Source organism: Leptodactylus fuscus, chromosome 6, assembly GCF_031893055.1.
Source record: "Leptodactylus fuscus isolate aLepFus1 chromosome 6, aLepFus1.hap2, whole genome shotgun sequence".
NCBI lineage: Eukaryota > Metazoa > Chordata > Amphibia > Anura > Leptodactylidae > Leptodactylus > Leptodactylus fuscus.
In genome coordinates, this window is record NC_134270.1 from 2,383,855 (window position 1) to 2,411,205 (window position 27,351).

A 27,351-nucleotide genomic window follows, 5' to 3' on the forward strand; every position below is an offset into this window, starting at 1 on the left:
GCTTTACCAAGGGAAAAATTCCAGCCTTGATGGGATCCATTGACCTTCTAGGAAAAGATATTCTGTAAATTCTTGGTTTCCAGGTTTCTCCACCGACACAGAACTAAGACACATTTTTGGATGATACAAACCAGGCCTTGGCCCGCCCTTACAATTAGACCTTCGCGCCTTCCAAGTGCGATTTATACTCGGCGTAAAGTGCATTAGAAGCAGATTTCACAAATATAAATAAGACATTAAAATGAAGAGCAGTGATGGATGCCGCAAAGACTTCTCATCGGAGGGCAGCGCTGAGCGGGCACTTTTTGAGCCAGACTCATAAACCTGGAATGTGGCCGTAATCCGCGATCTGTAGGAAGACGACAAATGACAGCTTTCATTTTTAATTTCATTTTTTTGCTTTCTTCTTTTTTTACGTCTCTTACAACTGCAAAATAACAGGGCACCAAAGCTGAAGGAGGCCTCAAATAAAACAAAAAGAGCAAAAACAAAAATAAGTCAATACGGGAACAGGTTGGCCCCCAACACCCCTGACAAGCAGCTCAATTTGCAAATACTTCACCTGTAGCGGCCACTACTGGCAGAGTGCAGTATTACATGTTGACCATGTGGGTGTCCATGGCTCTTTATTCATGCTGAGGCTGGGTTCACCCTGGGTTTTTTGGGCTGGATTTGGATGCAGAATCCGTGTCAAAATCTGGCTCAAAAAACCACCTCCCATTGATTTCAATGGGTTCCGGTTTCCGTGAGCGGTTTGTTCCTTTTCGCAGAAAAAAGAAGGGGTGTGCCCTTTCTTGTCCATAATATGGTCCAAAAAACCCCATCTGAACCCGGCCTTACAGGGAGGCATCAAGAGTTGGGACTATGTCTATATATCTAAATAATGTTAGGGTAGGGATTGTTTTCTTAAAGGGATCCTATCATTAAAATACAACTTTTAGATGTCTTCTTTGTGCCGCCGTTCGGGATAAATCCAGGTTTTCATTGGTATGCAAATGAGTTCTCTTGCAGCACTGTGGGCGGGCCCCAGGGCTCAAACAGCAATGGGGGCGTCCCCAATGCTGTGAGAGAACTCTCCAGTGCCGTCTCCATCTACTTCTGGAACGGCCTCTCCCTGTGTCTTCTCCCTGTGGGTTTCAATCTTCTGGGCCTCAGGCAGAGCCGCTGCGCATATCTGGCCACAAGAAAATGTCCACTTACACAGCAAGCTGGTGTAAGCAGTCATATTTTTGTGGCCTGCGCATGCGCAGTCGGCTCTGCCCGAAGCCTAGAAGATTGAAACCCACAGGGAGAAGGTGTTCCAGAAGAAGATTGGAGAGTTCTCTCGCAGCATTGGGAACACCCCCAGTGCTGCGAGAGAACTCATTTGCATACCGAAGAAAATCGGGATTTCTACCGAATGGTGTCGCGTAGAAGATATCTAAAGGTAGGAGAAGAATAGACTTTCTTAAGGCTATGAAAAAACGAAGAAGTGTGGGTGGGCACTCACCAATCAGTAGACGGCACTTTTCTTCTTTATATAAAAAATGCTTTATTTGGAATAAGTAAAACAAATCCTCAGGGAGGGAGAGATGACATAGTTTGGCAAAAAAAACAGGCAACAGCCATTTCGCGTTGTCAAACGCTTTTTCAAGCCTAATATGCATTTCTAATATGCTTTCTTAAGACTATTTCTATGTGTTAGGGAGAGAAAAAATGGGTTATCCAATGATATGATCCCAGGGCCTAAAAGATTGAAACCAAGAATGGAAGACGACACGTATAGGCCGTTCCAGAAGAAGATGGAGGCGGCACTGGAGAGTTCTCTCGCAGCATTGGGGACGCCCCAGTGCTGTTTGAACGCTGGGGCCCGCCCCCAGTGCTGCGAGAGAACTCATTTGCATACCGACAAAAAACGGGATTTACACCGGCGGCGGCGCAGAGAAGACATCTAAAGGTAGAAGAAGAATAGTCTTTCTTAAAGCTATTCTGACATGGTACCCAGAAAAAATTGCATTTTAATGATAGGATCCCTTTAAGACAACCCTTTAAGAATTTTTTAATCACATAAAAGGGCTTTTCCTTAACCGGGGGCCCGGGGTAAGGTAAAAAAAAAAAAGAAAGAAAGAGAAGACAGGCCTCATGGCAATCTGGTCACCGCTACAACAAATTCTTTGAGAGATAAAAAATTTTTTAAAAATTGTAAAAAAATTTTTGAATGAAACTATTTTTGAAGATTTTAACAAAACATCCCAAGGTTTGATATAAACTCTCAGAAATTTGCAATCTCAAAAAAATAATGTTTAGAAAGATATTTCTCCAGGACAGTGTGACCGCCTAAGGGTTAAGGTGAAATTTTTGTTGTTTTGCCATTTGTTGTTCTCTTCTGCTTCCATCCTGTTTAAAAACTCACATCATAAGAACGAAGCTGCTAATTTCCTCGCATCAAAAGTCGGGGCCTGTGAAGGTTCGCCACAGAGCTTCCTCTATTTAGATTTGACAGCACAGCGGCCTTCGTGGCCATCGGGACTGTTTACAGCATCAAAACAGCTGCGGCCGAGATTAAAGATCTTATCACATGGACCCTTTAATCTTAATGCCCTGCGGCCGCTGCACATGGTCTATAGCACATCCTCCGGGAAGCCATCGCAGGTGCCAACCATCTATTTATTATGCCTATGGATCCATCATACATGTATCCCACCTCCTTACATTTGCAACTTTTTGCAAACATTCTCTTACTGCCTGCCCATGCTCTACACTGTTTATATGGTTTTTATCTCATTTTATTTGTAAGATTTTTTTTTTAATTTTATGTCACTTGAGCAAATCTTAAAGGGATCCTATCACAGAGTAACGCGTCGGAATAGCCTTAAGAAAGGCTATTCTTCTCCTACCTTTCGTCGTCTTCTCCGCGCCACCGTTCGTCTACAATCCCAGTATGCAAATTAGCTCTCTCGCAGCACTGGGGGTGGGCCTCAGCGCTCAAACAACACTGGGGGTGTCCCCAATGCTGCGAGAGAACTCTCTCCAGCGCCGCCTCCATCTTTGTCAGCAGTGTCCTCTTCAGCCTCTTCTTCCAGCGGTGGCTTGTAACTTCTAGGCCTCGGGCTTTGGGCAGAGAAGACTGCGCATGCCCACAAGCCACAAGTAAATGGCCGCTTACAATACTGTGCAAACCTGTCAGAGCAGTCAGCTCTGCCCAAGGCCCGAGGCCTAGAAGTCAGAAACCTGCGCCGGAAGAAGAGGATGAAGAGGACGCTGCTGATGAAGATCGAGGCGGCCCTGGAGAGAGTTTTCTCGCAACATTGGGGACACCCCCAGTGCTGTCTGAGCGCTGGGGCCTGCCCCCAGTGCTGCGAGAGAACTCCTTTGCATACCAACAAGAACCGGGATTCTAACAGAACAGCGGCGCGGAGAAGACAATGAAAGGTAGGAGAAGAATAGCTTTTCTTAAGGCTATTCCGATGTGTTTCTATGATAGGATCCCTTTAATGGTTGAGAATAAACTGTTCACATGTGTTTAGTTGCATATTTTTGTACTTTCACATCTTATTTCGCAGTCTTTTTATTTTTTTCAATTTCCAAAAACTCTTATCTTTTTCATTTTATTTCCATCCATAGAGCCCTATGAGGGCTTATCTTTTGCGGGACAAATTTTACTTGACAATGGCATCGTTTTATTTTCCATACAATGTGCTTTTAAAAAATCAGAATGGGGTGGAAATAGAGAAAAAACACATTTCCAAAAATTTTTTTGCAAAAAACAAAACCCTATTCTTTGGGTAGGCAAGATCACGGTGATACAAAATTCATATGGATTTTGTTATGTTTCAATCCCTTCCCCCTGCAGGAAATTTTCAATTTTTCTTTTTGACTCCTCATCTACCAAGAACCATAACTCTTTTATTTTTCCATTCACAGAGCCATATTAGGACTTCATTTTTGCGGGACACGTTGTACTTCCTAGTGCTTCCATGCAATATTCTGTATAATGTCCTGGGAAGCTGTAAAATAATTCATAATGGGGTGGAATTGGAGAAAAATTGCGTTTGCAACGCTTTTGTAAGAGCTTTGTTTTTTTGGTGTGCAGCCACAATGACAACGCCTGGATTCTATGGGTCGATTCAATTATGGCATACCAAATTTAGACCAAGTTTTTTTTACATTTTTACCTCTTTAAAAAAAGCGAGTGTCAGCGCAATGTATGGCTAAAGTTTAAGTTTGTATCAACTGCTTACTATCCTTTTTTATAGACATGCATGTCACTGTTATGGTGTTTGCCATATAGAGCTAAAACTTGGATAGATAGGTTCCTAGGAGCCCTGACAGTGTCATACACTATGTATTATAGGTTCCTAGGAGCCCTGACAGTGTTATACACTATGTATTATAGATAGGTTCCTAGGAGCCCTGACAGTGTTATACACTATGTTTTATAGATAGGTTCCTAGGAGCCCTGAAAGTGTCATACACTATGATTTATAGATAGGTTCCTAGGGGCCCTTACAGTGTTATACACTATGTATTATAGATAGGTTCCTAGGAGCCCTGACAGTGTCAATCACTATGTATTATAGATAGGTTCCTAGGAGCCCTGACAGTGTCACACACTATGTATTATAGATAGGTTCCTAGGAGTCCTGACAGTGTCATACACTATGATTTATAGATAGGTTCCTAGGAGCCCTGACAGTGTTATACACTATGTATTATAGATAGGTTCCTAGGAGCCCTGACAGTGTCAATCACTATGTATTATAGATAGGTTCCTAGGAGCCCTGACAGTGTCACACACTATGTGTTATAGATAGGTTCCTAGGAGTCCTGACAGTGTCATACACTATGTATTATAGATAGGTTCCTAGGAGCCCTGACAGTTTCATATACTATGTTTTATAGATAGGATCCTAGGAGCCCTGACAGTGTCATACACTATGTATTATAGATAGGTTCCTAGGAGCCCTGACAGTGTTATACACTATGTTTTATAGATAGGTTCCTAGGAGCCCTGACAGTGTCATATACTATGTGTTATAGATAGGCTCCTAGGATCCCTGACAGTGTCATACACTATGTATTATAGATAGGTTCCTAGGAGTCCTGACAGTGTCATACACTATGTTTTATAGATAGGTTCCTAGGAGCCCTGACAGTGTCATACACTATGTTTTATAGATAGGTTCTAGTTTAATACCAAACAAATCTTGCTCCCAAATTTGACACTAAATGAATCTTGAGAGGTTTGTCCATCTCTATTTAAAATACACCTATGTTGTCTCATACATTAATTGAGGTAAAATTCAATGCTGGCGATGATATGTCAGTTGTTTTGCTTTCTGTAATTTTGGATAACTTAAACATATGACTTTGTTTCTGCAGTTTTAGCAGTTTTCCCCATCATACCCTGGAGGACATTATAGAGAAGAACTGACAAGTACTGAAGCTAATAATAATAATAATAATAATAATAATAATAATGAATGTTTAAAAACTTTGATTTGGTAGCTTTGCCGAATTTTCTGATATGATTCAATTCGATCCGAATTAATTTGAAAACAGCTATTTTCTGGCTGCAGAGAGCCTGTATGGTGGTGTAAAACACTGACTTCCTCACTTCTGGGCAGGATTAACCAGGTACTGGGGGCTACTAGACCACGGGCTGCAGAAGATGCATATTGGCACCCTGTACTAGCCACGGAAAGTGCCAAGGGGGACATGTAGCATGGCGGAACCCCTTGAATGCCGCAGGCATGTTTGACTGTGGCATCCAAGGGGCTAAATTTTGCGATTGAAGCCGGGGTTATGGAGCAGGGTGTTAGCTGTTAGTTACTCATGATGCCGTGGGCGGTCGCGAAGGTGTAAAAGGGCTGCAACATCACAGGGCTGACTGGCTGCCCGCATGCTTTTGTGGGTTATCCCGTGTTCCCAGAGTTCTTTGCCCCACATCCTAACATATGCAGCAGCCATTTTAGAAAAAATGCAATTCGTTAACCATGAAGTGTGAGGAGATCGAGATTCAATGCAAATCAAATATTTCCTGAAATTCGGATTGAATTCTACTTCGTCAGATTCGATTCGCTCATCTCTACCATTTAGCTCCAGCATTCTCTTTCTTTACTCTGTCTTCCTCTTTCTTACTTAACCCCTCCTTTCTTCTTCTACTCTTTTCTCCATAGACTTCAATGGAATGGTGTATTAGGAAGCTTAAGGCCTCACATTGAGGAAACGCAGCTTTTTTTTGTGCAGATTTTACTGAGTTTTTTTAAGCCTTAGCCTCAGTCTGTTTTGGGAGACCAAGACAGATTCAGGACAGATGCAGAAAGGAGAAGGAAAGGAGCCTGATAAGTGGAGAAAGAAGCATTGTTCTTCGACTTTTAGTATCACCTTGAGAATCTCTTAATGTAGATTTATATTTATTTTATTTTTTCTTGACCAACTTTTTACGTTTTTTTATTGTCTTGCCCACCATGACACCCAGCTCTACCATGCCTTGAAAAAAAACTATTGGGTATTCCATGGCCTCTTCCTTTCCCTAGTAACATCTCATAGAATGGCTTACAAAAACATTACAAATATTGCCCGTCCATACTGGCTGTTCCTTTCCTAACCCATCAATCACATGTTGCCTTCTGAATAACCTCCGACTCCCATGTATTTTTACTCTCAGACTTTGCCTCCTCCGAAGTTCACCGACATGATCTGATAAACACCCCTCCATCTATATTTCCAAAGCGCGCCCTCCCAAGTCTTAACATTAGGCTAGAAGTGGAGACGTGCCTTCTTACAATAGTCTGTAATGTTTCCAAATGTCATGTCTTATTACAGAGATGGCACATGTCCATGATGGGGCCCGCTATGGGGGCGAGAAGGATCACATCAGCCCGGGTCAGGATTCCACTTTATTCCGGTTTCCACTGCACACAATCATTATATTACCTGCCAACATGTGCACTTTTTTTAATGACACTGAACTGCCACTAAAGGGTAATCTAATGCGCTGTCACGTCGCTTCTTTCCACCGGAGACCGTCCGACTGACATTTAAAGGAGTCTTTCCATAGTTCCCTATCACGGATCCTAGACGAAGGTATTGAGATTTATTTTTTACAGGCCTGCTGACTCTGGGGATACGGGAAAGCTGGTGCAAACGATTTGCAACCAATTCCAAGCGTGAAAAATAAAAAAATTTAAAAAATTTTGCAAAAATTAACCAACCTAACAGCCAATCGCCGCACAGCTCATTTGGGTATTTTGTCCTCTTCGTGCCATAATCCTAAGACGTGTCCGGAGAAGTAACTGGTCCTCTTGACGTTATGTGACCTCTAGGGTTGAGCCGATCTTGAGATTTCAGGATCGTTTGTAAAATCCAATTTCCAATCATTTTCCCGAATCCGATCCCAATTCCGATCCTAATGCAAATCAATGGGATTTTTTAATGATCGAAAATCGGATTTTAAAAACGATCCTGTTCAATGCACAGCGTGGAGTTCAAAAATTGAAGGCTTCAATTGTTGGACTCCATGCTGTATAGTGATTAAAAAATCCCCCGGCTACTTAGTCCCCCCCACTTACCTGCACAGAACCGCTGCTGCTCCCCTTTGTTCTTGGTCCGGTCCTCTCTCATTCACAGGCCTGCAGAGTGCCGTGTGTGCCCCCGCCTCCCACGCTGGGAGTAGACGGGGCTTGTTGTGGCTTAGGAAAGTGTGGGCAGGTACAGGGCGGGGAAACGTGAGTGCATTACTCACGTCTCCCCTCCCAGTACCTGCCCACACTCTCCTAAGCCACATGCCCCACCTTCTCCCAGCATCTGTAACACTAGCCTGGGAGACGGGGGCACGCACGGCACTCTGCAAGCCTGTGAATGAGGACCGGACCCAGAACAAAGGGGAGCAGCAGCGGCAGCAATTCTGTGCAGGTAAGTTGAGCGATCGGGATTAGAATTCTGTTCCTGAACCTTTTTAGGCGGGATCGGGACCTGAAATTTACTCGATCGCCGATCGGGATCCGATCTTTTCCAATCTCGATTGCTCAACCCTAGTGACCTCTCAATGTGGACCCTATAATTCCACAAGCCCTTATACTGTATACTTCTGCCTCTATTCCTGGCCCACCCGATACAGTTAGGCTCGTCTATTGGCTCGCATGTTAATGTTCATTAATTATTCCCATTTAACAATCCGTGGACTGGGATATAATGGGATTTTCTGATATCCGTCTCCCCGAGTCCTGACAACGACTACTGAAACATTCATGATTTTTGACAAAAATAAATTGCCGCGACTGCGAGTTGTATATCTACAGCTTCTCCACATCTGTAAAGTTCTCCCTCGCTCCCCGCTTTCCGATTCTTAGGCCTCTTGACGTTCCATTGCAGATTAATCTGGACTTTTAATCAAGGGAATGACATTGAAAATTTACTCTGTACTGGAACTATTTTTGAGGCCGAATCATAAATCCTCATATCAGGGATATTAAGGTAAAGTATGCTTGATGTTTGGCCCACGCCCAACAGTAATAGCGGCCTAATTCTTATCCATATTTACCATGTTAGAGGTCTTTTAAATATGTAGATGAAGCAGAGCGGAATTCGTTGGTTAACTCTTTCTGGACAGCTATACCAAGACAAGATTGGAGCAAGTATATTCATTATTCCAGTCTTTGCTTCTCTGCACTCTTGTTCCAAGGGCTGATGGCCCTTGAAATGCTCATCCACCATTGTCTAGGCCCGGTAGACTATGGACGCTTGGATGACGTTGTGTCATGGAAAGGTCGTAAATTAAAGAAAGTAGCTAGGGTGAAAACCAGAAAGTGAGCAAAAAGGGAAACTAGAGAGCATGATGGTTACACGGAGGGCTAACCCTTGCGGCAGATAATTGACTTCAACGTTACCTCCACATGGTGTTGTCTTCTGTTGGACCTATACTGCCCGGTTGTATTTACAGTCTATTCAGGTGTCAAAACTTTGGTTGACTGGTAGATAGGGTTGAGCCGATCTTGAGGTTTCAAAATCGATTTTAAAATCCGATTTCCAGCCGATCCCGATCGTGAAATTTGCTTGATCGCCCATCGGATTCCGATCCCGATCTCTCAACCCTACTCTTGAGATAACCTCCGACCTTGATCCCACTGGAAAAGATCGGGATCGGAATTTCGATCGCGATCATGAAATTTGCTCGATCGCCGATCGGAATCTGATCTTTTCCAATCCCGATTGCTCAACCCTACTGGTAGATCTTCTGGTATCCTGGAGGATCAGTTTCATCTTGTCCTACATTTCAGAGGGGTGTGGAGTAATTCGGGGAATTCGGTTTGACAACCACAAAAGACAGAAACAAGGGAACATAGACAGAGGTTGGCACTAGGTGGCAGAATCAGAGCCAAGCACTGGAGGCAAAGACAGACCAAAAACAGAATCAAGAGCGCAGATGTTTTTGGACTATATATCAGATGACACTATGGACATGCTAAAGTTCTAGCAATGACTACCTGACCAGGCCAAGATTAAATACTTTTCTATAGTTGAGATAGGACTTGATGATGCAGCAGGTGGAGATAGGACCACTGGAGACCTATAGTGACCCCTCTCTAGAGATAGGTTTACTGTATGTAAAACACAACTCACCAGTGCGGTCTCCTCTGCTCCGGCTCCTATTCTTTACTGTGGTCCTACTGGTTTGGGCCATTATTTAGTTGCTCTGGGTCCTCTTTGATATCTTTTTGCAGCAAAGGCTACTGGTGCCCAAGATGACATTGTGCTGAGGGTCTATGTACATGGGAATTGATTGACTGACCAGTCTTGCCAGGATTTTAAGGTCCGTCTTAGTCTTGTTAGACTTAGTCATTGGGCTTCTGCTACTGGATTCATTATTTCTAATCCTGACCTCAACTTGTTTGAGGTCTATCCCGTCCTGGTAGTCCTTCACTGCATTTATTGGCCGTGATCCTGACCTGAGCCTTGTTCCTGACTACACTCCTGGTTTGTCTTCCTTCTAGTTCCTGACCCTTCTCCTGGTGGCGATTCTTGGCTTTGTTCTAGACGGCACCATGACTGCATTCAAGGGACCACAATCAGGGAATTGTCCTGCACCAAAATCCATACCCTTAACCAGAGAACCTCTTTAGGGTCTGCACCACAATCCAGTCACCTCTTGAATCCACTTGGTGAGACGCAATCGTAACACAAAACACGGTGATGTCACGAATTACGAGCCAGCTCAGCCGCGCTACAACCACAAACTCAATATTTGCAAGAACATCTTGTAGGACTTCTCAGGCTGAGACGGGTTAAATTTTCAAGGATCTATTTGTTTTAGCCCTTGTTTTTTTTCCTTTTTGCGAAATAAAAGGTTGATGGGAAAGAGCACGTCGACTAAAAATATTCCTTTCAAATGGCACTAGGCCAACAGGTTTTGGCGTAGGCAAAGCAGGCTTGTTAATAGTCCTACATCACTGCTAACGTCAACCTGGTTAATGGTTAGACCGGGCCTTCACTCCACCCGTTATCTTGTGGGTACACAACTCCGCCAACTAACGCTTCAATGCTGTTAACCCCATTTACTTAAGGCCAACAGTAAACAGGCCGAGGATCTCAAGACGGGTTGTTTCTGTGTGATGACTCAGTCGTGGTCTTCTTGCTTTCTTGAGGATGTGCCAGCGTACAGTAGGATCACAGATTTTATGTTAATGTTTTTTTTTCCACCTTAAAGGGATCGTATAAGGTCAGAAAAAAAAGTTATGAGATTAGAAAAATGTCCCAAGCTTGAGTGTCTGAACATGTTGTTTCTCATAGACATCTCTATTTGGATAGGATTTGGGTGTGATGGGTGAAAGTGAGCTAAATCCTAGCACTCAATGTCAGTCGGCTGCAGGTAAGCTAAGCAGTTATTGTGTTCTACTGGAAAGGGCTTGGCTTCTAGAGATGTCTTCTTGGGACTCAAGTTATTTCTGCATTTTTTTATTATTAATTTCCACCTTTCAAAAGACGTAACTGTTTCATTTTTGTCCATGTTGTAGCCTTACGAGGGCTTTTTTTTTGTGGGATGAGTTAGATTTGTAAAGGGAGCCTGTCACCAGGATGAGGCAGATTAAACCAGCAATACAGCTAGGCCAAGCTCATCTAAATGTAATGCTATATGTCCCCATTTTTGTCCATGTTGTAGCCTTATGAGGGCTTTTTTTTTGTGGGATGAGTTAGATTTGTAAAGGGAGTCTGTCACGAGGATGAGGCAGATTAAACCAGCAATACAGCTAGGTCAGGCCACCTAAATGTAATGCTATTTGTCCCCATTTTTGTCCATGTTGTAGCCTTATGAGGGCTTTTTTTTTGTGGGATGAGTTAGATTTGTAAAGGGAGTCTGTCACGAGGATGAGGCAGATTAAACCAGCAATACAGCTAGGTCAGGCCACCTAAATGTAATGCTATTTGTCCCCATTTTTGTCCATGTTGTAGCCTTATGAGGGCTTTTTTTTTTTGTGGGATGAGTTAGATTTGTAAAGGGAGTCTGTCACGAGGATGAGGCAGATTAAACCAGCAATACAGCTAGGTCAGGCTCACCTAAATGTAATGCTTTTTGTCCCCATTTTTGTCCATGTTGTAGCCTTATGAGGGCTTATTTTTTTGTGGGATGAGTTAGTTTTTTTAGAGGGAGTCTGTGACCAGGGTGAAGCACATGTCAGGATCACCTGAATGTCATGCCTTTTTCCCATGAAAATTCATGCCTCCCTTTTAGAGATATTCATTTATTTCACAATATGCAAATGAGCAGTTTGGAGCACTCAGGGCGGCTCTGTTGCTCCAAACTGCTCTCATAGGCCTGACCTCACCTCTGCCTTCTTTTAATGATAATCTCACTGTAATATAGCCTGACTGTGTTCTTGCAGGCAGGCTGGTATATAAGATAAGTGTGGTGCAACGGAGCTGCCCTCAGTGCTCCCAATTGTGAAATAAATCAATACCTTGGCAATGAGGGGAAAGGCCGATGCATTCAGCTGAGCTGACCTGTCTTGGTGTGTTACTCCTTTAATGTGCTTCACCTTAGTGACTCCTTGTAATGGCAGAGTTTTGTACACTACATTATCAAAAACATCCAGCAATGGTGGGAGTTGCCTGGTAAGTAATAGCGCTGAGAAAGAAGCAGTCTGTCATCTAGGGTGTCTCAATGTGTGGTGCACGCACCCAAGGGGGAATATGTGCAGAACATTAGCACAGTCCTTATGCTATACAGCACAGTAGTTGTATAGAGGTGTTAAGGAGATTCGCAGTAATGGAGAAACAATAAGAAACACTGCTTAAGTACATAGGACAGCTTTTGGTATGGAGTAGAGCTAGAAAGGGGGTCTGGCACATAGTGCTAGAGAAGAAGGAGACTGGCACAGAGTAGGGCTGGGGAACGTGGAGTGAGCACATAGAGCTGGGGAAAGAAGGGCCAGGCACAGAGTAGAGCTGAGGAAAGGGGGGCCTGGCACAGCATAGAGATAGAAAGGGAGGCCTGGCATATAGTGCTAGAGAAGAAGGAGCCTGGCACAGAGTAGGGCTGGGAAAGGTGGAGCGAGCACATAGAGCTGAGGAAAGAGGGGCCTGGCACAAAGTAGAGCTAGGAAAGGGGGACCTGGCATAGAGTAGAGGTAGGAAAGAGGGACCTGCCATAGAGTAGAGCTGAGGAAAGAGGGGCCTGGCACAGAGTAGAGCTGAGGAAAGAGGAACCTGGCACAGAGTAGAGCTAGGAAAGGGGGGCCTGGCACAGAGTAGAGCTAGGAAAGGGGGGCCTGGCACAGAGCAGAGCTAGGAAAGAGGGGCCTGGCACAAAGTAGAGCTAGGAAAGGGGGACCTGGCATAGAGTAGAGCTGAGGAAAGTGAGGCCTGGCACAAAGTACAGCTAGGAAAGGGGGACCTGGCATAGAGTAGAGCTAGGAAAGGGGGACCTGCCATAGAGTAGAGCTGAGGAAAGTGAGGCCTGGCACAAAGTAGAGCTAGGAAAGGGGGACCTGGCATAGAGTAGAGCTAGGAAAGGGGGACCTGCCATAGAGTAGAGCTGAGGAAAGTGAGGCCTGGCACAGAGTAGATCTAGGAAAGGGGGGGCATAAAGAGCCAAGAAAGGAAGGATATGACACACAGTAGAGCTGGCGAAAAAGGAAAGGAGGGTCTGGAAGAGAGTAGAGCTAGGGAAGTAAGGAGAGAGCACATAGAGAGGTGGGAAGAGAGACCTGGCACAGAGTAGAGCTGGAGAAGGGGGTGGACGCATAAAGTTGAGGACAAAGGTTTCTGGTACACAGTAGAGCTGGAAATGAAGGGACCTGACAAGAAGAACTATAGGAGGAGCAGCCTGGCATATAATAGTGCTGGGGAAGGGGCTGGGACTTAGTAGAGATATGGAAGGGGCTTTTCAAAAAATTAAACTGGTGAAGGAAGGGGCTAGAGGGGCTATCACATAAATGATTTACCCTAGGAGGAGCTAGTCCATAGAAAACTGTGGAAGAAGCTGCTTACAAGGCAGCAATGTCATGGATGAAACCTGGGTGACAATAAAAGGAGAAATGATCAGCCGAAAAAGACAAAAAATAAACTATAAAAAAAATAACCTGGTAAATGGTAAAAGGAGCCGCGAGACAAAACCACATAGTTAGGTCGGTCTTGCACGTTCCCTCAGTAATGACCTCCACTACGTCCAGAGCCGCTTCTATTCTCCTGCCAACAAAAAAAAACATGAATCACGTCTCAGAAAGGAAAATGCAACTGAAAACTCATAGTCGAAGGTTTTACGGGCAAATAATAATAATGAGACTCCACAGATTTCCATAGAACCACATCACTAGCGCCCTGACCACCGCGCCAATCACTCTGGGACTGTGAGTCAGGCAAGGAAATCACACGTGGGAGGGAAAGACAAAACTGAAGACTCGTCCTTCAAGGGGAAGACGTTGTCATTGCTTTTATAGATATGGTTCTGAAAACATGGATGAGCTGGGAGGGGGAATTGCCACTGGCTGTTCTGTGAGACACTTTGGAGGAAGGGGCCACTCATTAGAAAATGGAGACCATACCATTGTTTTTGATTTAGGTCTTCCTATAAGGGGTTGTCCCCTATGATAGGTCATATTAGGTGATATGTGTATTATAGAGGGCCTATGTGAGCTTGTGCTAGTGGTGGACCAGACCCTTCCATGAGAAGTTGCACTTACTGCAGACCTGATTTGGGTCCTCTAGGTCCTCTGTTGCAATTCCTGGCACCTGGAGAGTCACCTGACAATTGCTCCGGGGGAAGCCATAGGGCTTCTATAGTTATAAACACAGTGCTCATTGACAGCCTGCTCCCCGCTCCTGCAGCTCTTAACTCTGCAAGGATATATATTGCTTACTTACATAGATAAATGCATAAAGTCAATGGGTGTGTTGCGAGTCATTAAAGGGGTTTTTCTACATATCTAATTGCTGTGGCTCCAACAACTGGGACTCCTAGTGATCATGAGAACAGGTGCCTGCTAGTGACCCACCGTTGCCCCATTGTGCATGCTCAACCGCTGCTCCATGGACAATGCTAGCCATAAAAGTGAATGGAGTGCTGGCCAAACCTACAATGTCAAATGTATGGAGATGACCTGACAAGGCCCCTTAGGAGTTAAAGAGAATTTTTTCTTTTGATACACTGCAAAAAGTTTTTATGATGAGGTCAGCAGATATAGTTGTGTGTGACTGACAGCTATCTAATGGGAATGGTCAGATAAGTGCTTTGTTGGCATCGCTTGTCTACTAGATTTGCATGTTCTGCTTTGACAACTGACAACTCGAGCCCTGGACAATGCCTTGTCTATACCTCATAGCCTGCACCATAAGGAGACGTAGCGTTAGACAGAAGGCAGGTGGCAGGCTCCGTTCTCTGCTTTCTTGTGATTCCCCGCACAGCACGGTGTACAGAGCCAGAAGCATGTGAGAGAGACAGAGCCTCTGAGATCGCAACTCCTGCCGGATCTGTCACTGTCACCGCTGGTTGATAAACCGTGTTACACAATTAATCCCGGTGATTAAAGATTTAGCAGATGATTGCAAACCGCGCATTATGGCAAGAAAGCCTGAATTACACAAACTCCCTATAAGAGCTCAGAGAGGCGCAGACTGCGGCGTATGTCACTCTTATGTGCAATATACATTGTGTCCTATACATTGTGTCCTATACATTATATCCTATACATTGTATCCTATCCATTGGTGAACTGTATCAGAGCATTGACATCGAAAATCACCGAACGTAAGTCCTGCAAGTCCAACTTTCTCTCCATTATTACACCTGGACATAAATAACACAAGGTCCTGGCTCTGAGACACGTCCTTGTAGATTTATGGAGAATTTAGGGGAGAGGGAAGAAGTTGACGTATCATAAGGGCATGCTGGGTAATGCAGACCCTAAAATGTGGCCATATCACCTGCCATGTGAGACTGTTCGTAGGCCATTGTTCCCACAGGAGATCTATCTATTTTCCATGATCAGCAACAACGTATTACAAAGCAGCGCTGCTATAGACTATAATATATCACAAATGTCGTATCATTGTATAAAATAGCATAATAAACACAATGTAACAGCACAGAATATCAGACAATAGAATAAATAACATATTATAACAACCCTGAATATTATCGTATAAAATAATATTATTAAGTACAATAAATAACGTCATGCACCAGATTCATCTTCTTCCTCATCAGGTTGCCTAGTCAGCCATATTTGAGAGGCTGGAGGGATGTCTTGAGTCTTGTGGTCGTCCACAAATCCATCTTGTCCGTGTTAGTCTCTGTTGGTCATTCCCTTGGGTTCCCTATGGCGTCCTACAGACAGGATCATCCACATGACAGCCATGAGAGTGTCCATTCATCTTAATGGAGGGAGCGGTCAGGCATTAAAGGGGTTGTCCCATAACAAGGATCCTATCTATACTGCTAGTTTATGTGGATTTAAGACTTTTCCTAAATACAGTGCTTTATCAAAACTGCTTTGTTTGGCCGCTATCTTAATTTATTCACTTCGTTGTTGACACTTTGTTTCTATGGCCCTTGGGATGATCTGCTCATTTGTCAAGTGATGTAGCTGCCTGCTCTAGGGAAGGAGGGGGGGAGGGGCTGGGAGCAGCTCTGAGCTGTTTGTGTCTGATAAGTAGCGGAGCTTCTCAGATAGGGGAGGTGAGAGCTCCGGGATTTCTGAGCTCTTATCAGTCGGTTTAATTGAATTTGGCTGATAAGGGCTGAGATAGGGAGTCCGTTACCTCTGTATGTAATGCAAACTGACTCAAATCCAGTTCTGCTACATGTGGTAATTCATTTACAACCAATCCATGCAAGTGAAACCCCGCCAACCAATGTGCTGAGAAAAGCAGGAAGTGAATAGAGCAGACAGCCTGCAGGTTAGTGAACAAGCGGCATGGGAATACCCCTTTAAATATGTAAGACGGTACAGGTACGTCTAGATGAACGTTCTGACCTTGGGATAACATAGTAAGGAACTGCCAAGTGTGCAATGTCCCGATGTATTCTGACCGTAGATGTATTGTTAGGCGGTTGCAATTGATAGTCTATAGATTATTGATGAGCCCTAGGGCCCCCTCGCCGTCATGTGGGAGCCTTAGATCTCTCCTGCTTTGATATAGTAGGTCGGTATTTGGCCTCTGTATTAAGGATGTTACATCATCACCCAAAACTGAACAAACTGATATCATATTATATCAAATTGTATCATCCAAGGGTCTTCTTAGTCCCAATCACTAGATCCAATGGCGGCCATAACATGGACATTTCATGGTGACTGTAACGCGGACGTTTCATTGCGACTGTCTACAGCTGCTCCGAAACCTAAGAACAATATAATATGTCTGTTCTAAAAAAATGTCATCTAAAAATATTTGAAGGCCGTTTGCTCATTTTTATATAAACTTTGCATTTTCATCGTTGCATTACATCACATCCAGGCCTGTGCGGGGCGGAAAAGAGGACTCCATTGTGTAAACAGCTGACCTGATAAATGGACAAGGATAGGATATAGTTCAGGTTATTTTTAGCCGAGTCTTATATAAGATCAGATTTATAGCCAAGGTCTTGATTAACAAGTAATCTTTTCTTTAGTTAAAGGGATGGGAATATGTAACCCTTCAGAATCATCTCCACTGAGCCCAAGGAACTTCAGGCTGACTGTCTTAGACCAGCAGAGATTATGTTAACTTACACCATGACGGATGCAACAGAACCCCTTCACTACCCTAGACCGCCCTACCTGGTATTGACTCTTCAAGGTTTTTTAACTTACCTACACAAAGTCTCATTACTATAGACCTGCAGGAACACTGATGTCTTTCCTATGCTAGACCACCAAAGAAAGCTTCGCTAGCCTAGACCACCAGGAATATTGGAATGAACCTCTTTAGTTTACTAGACCACCAGTGATGTGATGGGCAAAACAGTCTCATTACCCTAGACCAGCAGGACTATTGGCACTGACCACTGACCAACAGTGATGTTACCTAATAAAAATCCCCATTTGTCTTGGCTATCTTGATGGGTTTTTTTATACTATGGTAGACCACCTTATTACCCTAGACCACCAGGATTATTGTCACTGATCACTTTTCCATACTAGACCAACAATGATGTTACCTTAAAAAGCCACATTACCCTAGACTACCAAGAATATGGGCATTGACCTCTTTTCTACACTAAACCATGAGGAATATCATCATTGCCCTCTTTTCAACACTAGACTACCAGGAATATCATCATTGACCTCTTTTCTACACTAGACCACCAGGAATATTGTCATTGACCTCTTTTCTACACTAGACCACCAGGAATATTGTCATTGACCTCTTTTCTACACTAGACCACCAGGAATATTGTCATTGACCTCTTTTCTACACTAGACCACCAGGGATATTGTCATTGACCTCTTTTCTACACTAGACCACCAGGAATATTGTCATTGACCTCTTTTCAACACTAGACCACCAGGAATATTGTCATTGACCTCTTTTCTACACTAGACCACCAGGAATATTGTCATTGACCTCTTTTCTACACTAGACCACCAGGAATATTGTCATTGACCTCTTTTCAACACTAGACCACCAGGAATATTGTCATTGACCTCTTTTCTACACTAGACCACCAGGAATATTGTCATTGACCTCTTTTCAACACTAGACCACCAGGAATATTGTCATTGACCTCTTTTCAACACTAGACCACCAGGAATATTTTCATTGACCTCTTTTCAACACTAGACCACCAGGCTTGTTTGCGTTACTCCATCACTACTCAACACTGCAAAAATTGTTGGTCTCCAACCTTTCAGAGGGTCTTCCAGTGGGATCAGGCATCACTAATAAAACTGGGTCCCAATTACTTCCCACTGGGGTCTTGGTTTTATACTTTAATTCACAAATCTAACAGAGATGGAGAGTGAGCCCTCACAATTTCCTCTATTGGACCCAAGGAACTCCAGTCTAGCACGAGAAGAGAAGTGAATAACTTTTTGGATACTGGGAATGAAATATTAACCTTACTAACTTTAGACCACCAGGGATGCGGACTAGCTCTATAGGTTAAATAAAAACTGGGATAAGGAATTTATAGGAGAAAATCGTGAAGAAGAGCAACAGAAGTGAGAAGCCAAAGACATCCGAGAAGTAGAGTCTGCGGACACAGAGACAAGTTGTGTATGGGAGAAGTCATCAGAGTGGTCAGGGCCAGGTGGAAGAGTAAAGGGAAAGATTCCAATAAAGTCCCCTGAAATTGCTGAATGTTTCTTCGGTCTTGGACTACGCTCGATCGGTACTGGACTCACCGATGGGTGGAAGCATTTTTGGAAGCAAAAACTTAACCATATCCTCGCCATACTGGGATCTGTTATGGATGTTATACAGGAGGGGTTTATTGATATTGTCCCACCTCCCTTGAAGGTGTAATAGCTAGAGATGAGCGAACAGTAAAATGTTCGAGGTTCGATATTCGTTTCGAGTAGCCCCTCAATATTCGACTACTCGAATCGAATATCGAACGCTATTATAGTCTATGGGGGGAAAATGCTCGTTTCAGGGGTAGGCAACGTTCGATCAAATTATACTTACCAAGTCCACGAGTGAGAGTCGGGCTGGATCCTCCGAGAAGTCTTCTCCCGACACAGCGCCCCCGCGGCGTCTTCCGGCTCTTCATTCACTCTGCCAGGCATCGGGCCTGGGCAGAGCCGACTGCGCATGCCCGCACTACAAGTGGACATGCGCAGTCGGCTCTGCCCAGGCCCGATGCCTGACAGTGTGAATTCAGAGCCGGAAGACGCCGCGGGGACGCTGCACGGAGAAGACTTCTAAAGATAAGAGAAGAACCAGCATTGATTGGCCGACTGTATAGCATTCGGCCAATCAATGCTAGTTCTGCATCGAACTTTTACATTCGAACAGCGAGTGGTACTCGATCGAGTATGAGTATTTCGAATACCATTGTATTCAATCGAATACCTACTCGATCAAGTACTACTCACTCATCTCTAGTAATAGCTCCCTTACTGCCATAGACCATTGACCCTTTCACTAGCCTTGACCAATAAGGGAGGGGCAATAACACCTTCTATATGTTAGACTCCCCCCCAAAAAAAAGCTGGATTTAGCCCCCTCATAATACATTAAACCTCCAGGGATTTTAAAGAGACCACCCGGAGTTTTGACACCGATCTCTTTACTACGCTAAGCCATCAAGATCGTTGGCATTAAGGGCACTACCCATTACTACCCTAGATTGTTAGGGGCATCAGTATATCGCTACTACATAGGAAATTCTTTGGGAACTATATGACAGTATTTATCTGCTAGTGTCTCCGATTTGGGGAAACATCGCTTGTTTCCTTGAATGCTGCGCTCAGTAGCTACTAGAGTAAATGTAACCTATCTAACTTACTAAAAGGTGTAAAATAAAACATAAAATAGTGCAGGTGAAAAAATAAGGATAAGAAAAGGAAGAAGACTTAAAGAGGACCAGCTCTGATCGGCGCCGTCATCCTGAGCAATTTGGTGTTTTGTGTCTCCAAACCTATTCAGCCGTTCCAAAGATATAAGCCCTTAGAGTGTTGATGCAAATTACCGTCTATTAGCCAAGTGGGAGGTAACACGGGGGTTTCTCTGGGGTGGGTGTCTGTGAGCTGTATGACATGCAGTGTTAGTACTTAGGGAGGAACGATGCAAACTGGATGGAACTGGATTCGACCTAAATTTTTCAAAAAAATTTTCAAAAATTTTTCAAAACTTTTGTGCTTTACCTAAACCTATTAGGTTTCATCACCCAGACGCTACATCAGTGAGGCGTCCTACATCGTGCGCATTGCACGTGGCCGCTGAGACCTACTCAAATGCCTCAACGGTGATCCAAGGGCGTGTGATGTCAGCCAGAGGCCAGGAGAGGATGCCAGAGTATAATGGGTGACAGCCCAGGGTAGGTGAAAAAAAATGAACAAAAATTTATATTCACCGTCTCTCACCTCTTTGGGGCCTCTTTGCAGTGTCCAGCGTTTTCCTGGTAATGTCATACTTCATGTGATTGGTCAGATGGGTATCATGACATCTCCCTGCCCAATCCCAGGCCTCAGTGGTGACCTGGGGTGCATGACATCACCAGGAGAGCGCTGGAGGTGGCCCAAAAGTGGGGTCTGAACGGATCCTCATAGTATAAAAATGAAAGGCTCAGTGCCATAACAGTATGGAGCGTATATGCCCGGGCACAGGAGCGGTATTACACAGACGAGACCTCGGACATATCTCTGTCATCAGTACAGTACAAAAGTGATTGGTGTCAGAATACGGGACCCCGGGATAATCCTTCATCTTCAAAAAGTGATGTTTTATTAGTAAAAACGATATAAATCTGGTATCGCCGGAATCGTAATGACCCTCCGGATAAAGCTGCCATGCAGTGGTGAACCTAGCCCCTCTGCTGCCTGAGGCGGACGATCAAAAGACAACGCCCTCCCCTTCCTGGACTGGGGGGGCAGCGATATGTTTTTTTTTTCACGTGGTCTCGGACATTACCATACAGACCAGGAAGCCTTCTAGGATTATGTTCTCTCAGCTCCCCTGAGGCTCCGATTATTATACTCGGGGGTCTGAAAAGCCCCCTGAGTCTAATAATAGCAGTAGTTGGGGATCATGGCCTGGGACCGGGAGTGCAGACAGTCGCCCCCCACGTCCTATAGCAGAAGGGGAAGCAAGGGTGACCATGAGCAGGCCAAGGGAGGTAGGTAAATGGGCCGCTATCTGCTGGGGATACTCTATCTATCTATCTATCTATCTATCTATCTCCTATCTATCTATCTATCTATCTATCTATCTATCTATCTCCTATCTATCTATCTATCTATCTATCTATCTCCTATCTATCTATCTATCTATCTATCTATCTATCTATCTATCTATCTATCTTCTATCTATCTATCTATCTCCTATCTATCTATCTATCTATCTATCTATCTATCTCCTATCTATCTATCTATCTATCTATCTATCTATCTATCTTCTATCTATCTATCTAGATAGACTGTGTGTCTGACACTGTGATCTGTAGTACGGGGGCACCACAAGGTCCAGTTCTTGCCCCATTCCTCTTCACACTGTACACTGCTGACTTCAGGCACAACTCATCCAGCTGTTACTTACAGAAGTACTCCGATGACTCTGCTATAGTCGGTCTTATCACTGATGGCGATGATAGGGAATACAGAGACTTAAACCGGGATTTTGTTGAATGGTGCCAGCAGAACCAGCTCAGGATTAATGCTGGGAAGACCAAGGAGATGGTGGTGGACTTTAGTAAACAGAGAGGTGCTCCGACCCCGGTGGAGATCCAAGGAACATGTATTGAGATAGTCAGGACCTATAAGTATCTGGGCGTGCTCCTCAATAATAAACTAGACTGGGCTGATCACCTGGAGGCGCTGCACAGAAAGGGCCACAGCAGACTCTACCTGCTCAGGAGGCTGAGGGCCTTCGGAGTCCAGGGGACACTTCTTAAGGCCTTCTTCAACTCTGTGGTTGCCTCAGCCATCTTTTTCGGTGTGGCCTGCTGGGGAAGCAGTATATCAACCAGGGACAGAAATAGACTTGACAGGCTGATCAGGAGGGCCAGCTCTGTCCTGGGGAGCCCCTTGGACCCAGTACAGGTGGTGGGTGACAGAAGGATACTGTCTGTGGTGACCTCCATGCTGGAGAACAAATCCCACCCCATGTATGGGACCCTGATGGGACTTGGCAGCACTGTAAGCGACCGTCTGCTTCACCCCAAGTGTGAGAAGGAGCTATCGCAGGTCCTTCCTTCCAACCGCGACCAGGCTGTATAATCTACATCAGACCAAACGAAGACATCTATCTCCTATCTATCTATCTATCTATCTATCTATCTATCTATCTATCTCCTATCTATCTATCTATCTATCTATTTATCTATCTATCTATCTCCTATCTATCTATCTATCTATCTATCTCCTATCTATCTATCTATCTATCTATCTATCTATCTATCTATGTATCTATCTATCTATCTATCTATCTATCTATCTATCTATCTCCTATCTATCTATCTATCTATCTATCTATCTATCTATCTATCTATCTCCTATCTATCTATCTATCTATCTATCTATCTATCTATCTACATTTTTATACACATATATTTGTTACATTAAACACCTATTATCATGAATATTCATCTTCACTTGTAGCCTCGGGGCAGGTTTGTCCTTGGAAGCTTTTGTATCTTTCATCTAGACTATATGACGTGCTGGCAGACGATTAATATTCTGCGGTGACACCTCTGCTTTGAATAAAGGAACAATGTGAGTTTGCAAATATTCCAAACCAGGCCCGTGTCGTATGCAATGTATGTGTGTGTATATTTGTTAGTAAAATTCGGGTACTGGAGTGATTCGGGTACAAATAGTAGATGATGGAATTGGAACATTGGGTCCAAATGTGATATCAGATCAAATACCAGAAAGAGAGCGGCATTCATCATGACTCAAAGAGGTCGTCCCAGGAAGGAAAACAAACACCCTCATAGGGCATATGGACGAGGGTTATTCTAAAGGGCCATCTCATGTAAAGGAAGACCAAAACCCCTGCATATCACCCCAGCACTGCAGATAGATAGGTTACTGTCACCAGAACCAGCATATCACCCCAGCCCTGCAGATAGATAGGTTAGTGTCACCAGAACCAGCATATCACCCCAGCCCTGCAGATAGATAGGTTACTGTCACCAGAACCAGCATATCACCCCAGCCCTGCAGATAGATAGGTTACTGTCACCAGAACCAGCATATCACCCCAGCCCTGCAGATAGATAGGTTAGTGTCATCAGATCAGCATATCACCCCAGCCCTGCAAATAGATAGGTTACTGTCACCAGAACCAGCATATCACCCCAGCACTGCAGATAGATAGGTTACTGTCAGCAGAACCAGCATATCACCCCAGCCCTGCAGATAGATAGGTTACTGTCAACAGAACCAGCATATCACCCCAGCCCTGCAGATAAATAGGTTACTGTCACCAGAACCAGCATATCACCCCAGCCCTGCAGATAGATAGGTTACTGTCACCAGACCCAGCATATCACCCCAGTCCTGCAGATAGATAGGTTACTGTCACCAGAACCAGCATATCACCCCAGCCCTGCAGATAGATAGGTTAGTGTCACCAGAACCAGCATATCACCCCATCCCTGCAGATAGATAGGTTACTGTCACCAGACCCAGCATATCACCCCAGCCTGCAGATAGATAGGTTACTGTCACCAGACCCTGCATATCACCCCAGCCTGCAGATAGATAGGTTACTGTCACCAGACCCAGCATATCACCCCAGCCCTGCAGATAGATAGGTTAGTGTCACCAGAACCAGCATATCACCCCAGCACTGCAGATAGATAGGTTACTGTCACCAGAACCAGCATATCACCCCAGCCCTGCAGATAGATAGGTTAGTGTCAGCAGAACCAGCATATCACCCCAGCCCTGCAGATAGATAGGTTACTGTCACCAGAACCAGCATATCACCCCGGCCCTGCAGATACATAGGTTACTGTCACCAGACCCAGCATATCACCCCAGCCCTGCAGATAGATAGGTTACTGTCACCAGAACCAGCATATCACCCCAGCCCTGCAGATAGATAGGTTACTGTCACCAGAACCAGCATATCACCCCAGTCCTGCAGATAGATAGGTTAGTGTCACCAGACCTAGCATATCATCCCAGCCCTGCAGATAGATAGGTTACTGTCACCAGAACCAGCATATCACCCCAGCTCTGCAGATAGATAGGTTACTGTCACCAGACCCAGCATATCACCCCAGTCCTGCAGATAGATAGGTTAGTGTCACCAGAACCAGCATATCACCCCAGTCTTACAGATAGATAGGTTACTGTCACCAGATCCAGCATATCACCCCAGCCCTGCAGATACATAGGTTACTGTCACCAGATCCAGCATATCACCCCAGCCCTGCAGATAGATAGGTTACTGTCACCAGAACCAGCATATCACCCCAGCCCTGCAGATAAATAGGTTACTGTCACCAGATCCAGCATATCACCCCAGCCCTGCAGATACATAGGTTACTGTCACCAGATCCAGCATATCACCCCAGCCCTGCAGATAGATAGGTTACTGTCACCAGAACCAGCATATCACCCCAGCCCTGCAGATAGATAGGTTACTGTCACCAGATCCAGCATATCACCCCAGCCCTGCAGATAGATAGGTTACTGTCACCAGATCCAGCATATCACTCCAGTCCTGCAGATAGATAGGTTACTGTCACCAGAAGTGCTACCACTACAGCTAAGGTTACATTTGGGGGCTCTGACGTTCCCATCCTGCTGGCTTTGTTCCTATCACTAGTCTATTATGCTGATTCCCGAATTATTATACATGTCAGCACATTCCGTGTTTTTTATTGCTCTGGCTTGTAAGTGGTTAACACAATACAGTGCGATCTCTGTTCTGCCGATAGAAAGTCATTCCTGCCAGTGCGGCAGATCGGGCGCGGTAATAAAGGGCCATTGTTCGGAAGAATAGGCAATTCATTATGATATTCAGAAAGGATTTTCTCCATACAGCGTGTAAGCCGATTAATTGGAGTGATTATACCGATGTCTGTGCAAGCCCTGAAATCAGAGGCGCGGATCTGCAAAAGTGTGCACCCCCAAGGGCACCACTAGGAGGATTGCCAGAAAAGTCTATACAACCAGCGGGGCCGCCTGACCCAATAGAGAAGTGGGACCAAGAGATGGGCTGCAGGAGCTGTGAGGTATACAACATACAGGGGATGAGAGAAAAGCAGGGCCACACCTGTCCACAGGATGCACTCCGTAAAATATTGCAGTACCACACTCAGCCCATGGTCTAGAGTGGCTCTATTTTCTGGGGGGGGGGGGAGTATACCCTGTTTTCTAATCCTGGACAACCCCTTTAAATTTTGTATGGAAAGGAGGAAAGCCTGAGTACATTTATAAGGCCCAAGTGTTGTATGTTCACCATAAAATGCCACCGCTACAGAGGTCAGAAATGGACCCAAACTGCAGGTCTGAAATGAGAATTTGGAAATGGGGTGCAATGCCTAATATAAGGTTCACCAAATTGGTCAAAGGGCTCTAAGAATAGCATTATTGTAGTGGGCACAGTAACTGGCACTATTGTAGTGGGCACTGTGTTTTCTAGACTTACAATTCACGGGCAATACTTGGGTGCATTTTAAGGTTATGTAAAGGGAGTCTTTAACCAGAACCAGCCTATCACCCCAGCTCTGCACATAGATAGGTTACTCTCACCAGAACCAGCATCTATATCTATCTGCAAGACTGGGGTGATATGCTGGTTCTGGTGACAGTAACCTATCTATCTGCAAGACTGGGGTGATATGCTGGTTCTGGTGACAGTAACCTATCTATCTGCAGGGCTGGGGTGATATGCTGGTTCTGATGACAGTAACCTATCTATCTGCAGGGCTGGGGTGATATGCTGGGTCTGGTGACAGTAACCTATCTATCTGCAAGACTGGGGTGATATACTGGTTCTGGTGACTGTAACCTATCTATCTGCAGGGCTGGGGTGATATGCTGGTTCTGGTGACTGCAACCTATCTATCTGCAGGACTGGGGTGATATGCTGGTTCTGGTGACACTAACCTATCTATCTGCAGGGCTGGGGTGATATGCTGGGTCTGGTGACAGTAACCTATCTATCTGCAGGGCTGGGGTGATATGCTGGTTCTGGTGACAGTAACCTATCTATCTGCAGGGCTGGGGTGATATGCTGGTTCTGGTGACTGTAACCTATCTATCTGCAGGGCTGGGGTGATATGCTGGTTCTGGTGACTGTAACCTATCTATCTGCAGGGCTGGAGTGATATGCTGGTTCTGGTGACACTAACCTCTCTATCTGCAGGGCTGGGGTGATATGCTGGTTCTGGTGACAGTAACCTATCTATCTGCAGGGCTGGGTGATATGCTGGTTCTGGTGACAGTAACCTATCTATCTGCAGGACTGGGGTGATACGCTGGTTCTGGTGACAGTAACCTATCTATCTGCAGGGCTGGGGTGATATGCTGGTTCTGGTGACACTAACCTATCTATCTGCAGGGCTGGGGTGATATGCTGGGTCTGGTGACAGTAACCTATCTATCTGCAGGGCTGGGGTGATATGCTGGTTCTGGTGACAGTAACCTATCTATCTGCAGGGCTGGGGTGATATGCTGGTTCTGGTGACACTAACCTATCTATCTGCAGGGCTGGGGTGATATGCTGGTTCTGGTGACAGTAACCTATCTATCTGCAGGGCTGAGGTGATATGCTGGTTCTGGTGACACTAACCTATCTATCTGCAGGGCTGGGGTGATATGCTGGTTCTGGTGACAGTAACCTATCTATCTGCAAGACTGGGGTGATATACTGGTTCTGGTGACTGTAACCTATCTATCTGCAGGGCTGAGGTGATATGCTGGTTCTGGTGACAGTAACCTATCTATCTGCAGGGCTGGGGTGATATGCTGGTTCTGGTGACAGTAACCTATCTATCTGCAGGGCTGGGGTGATATGCTGGTTCTGGTGACAGTAACGTATCTATCTGCAGGGCTGGGGTGATATGCTGGTTCTGGTGACAGTAACCTATCTATCTGCAGGGCTGGGGTGATATGCTGGTTCTGGTGACAGTAACCTATCTATCTGCAGGGCTGGGGTGATATGCTGGGTCTGGTGACAGTAACCTATCTATCTGCAGGGCTGGGGTGATATGCTGGGTCTGGTGACAGTAACCTATCTATCTGCAGGGCTGGGGTGATATGGTGGTTCTGG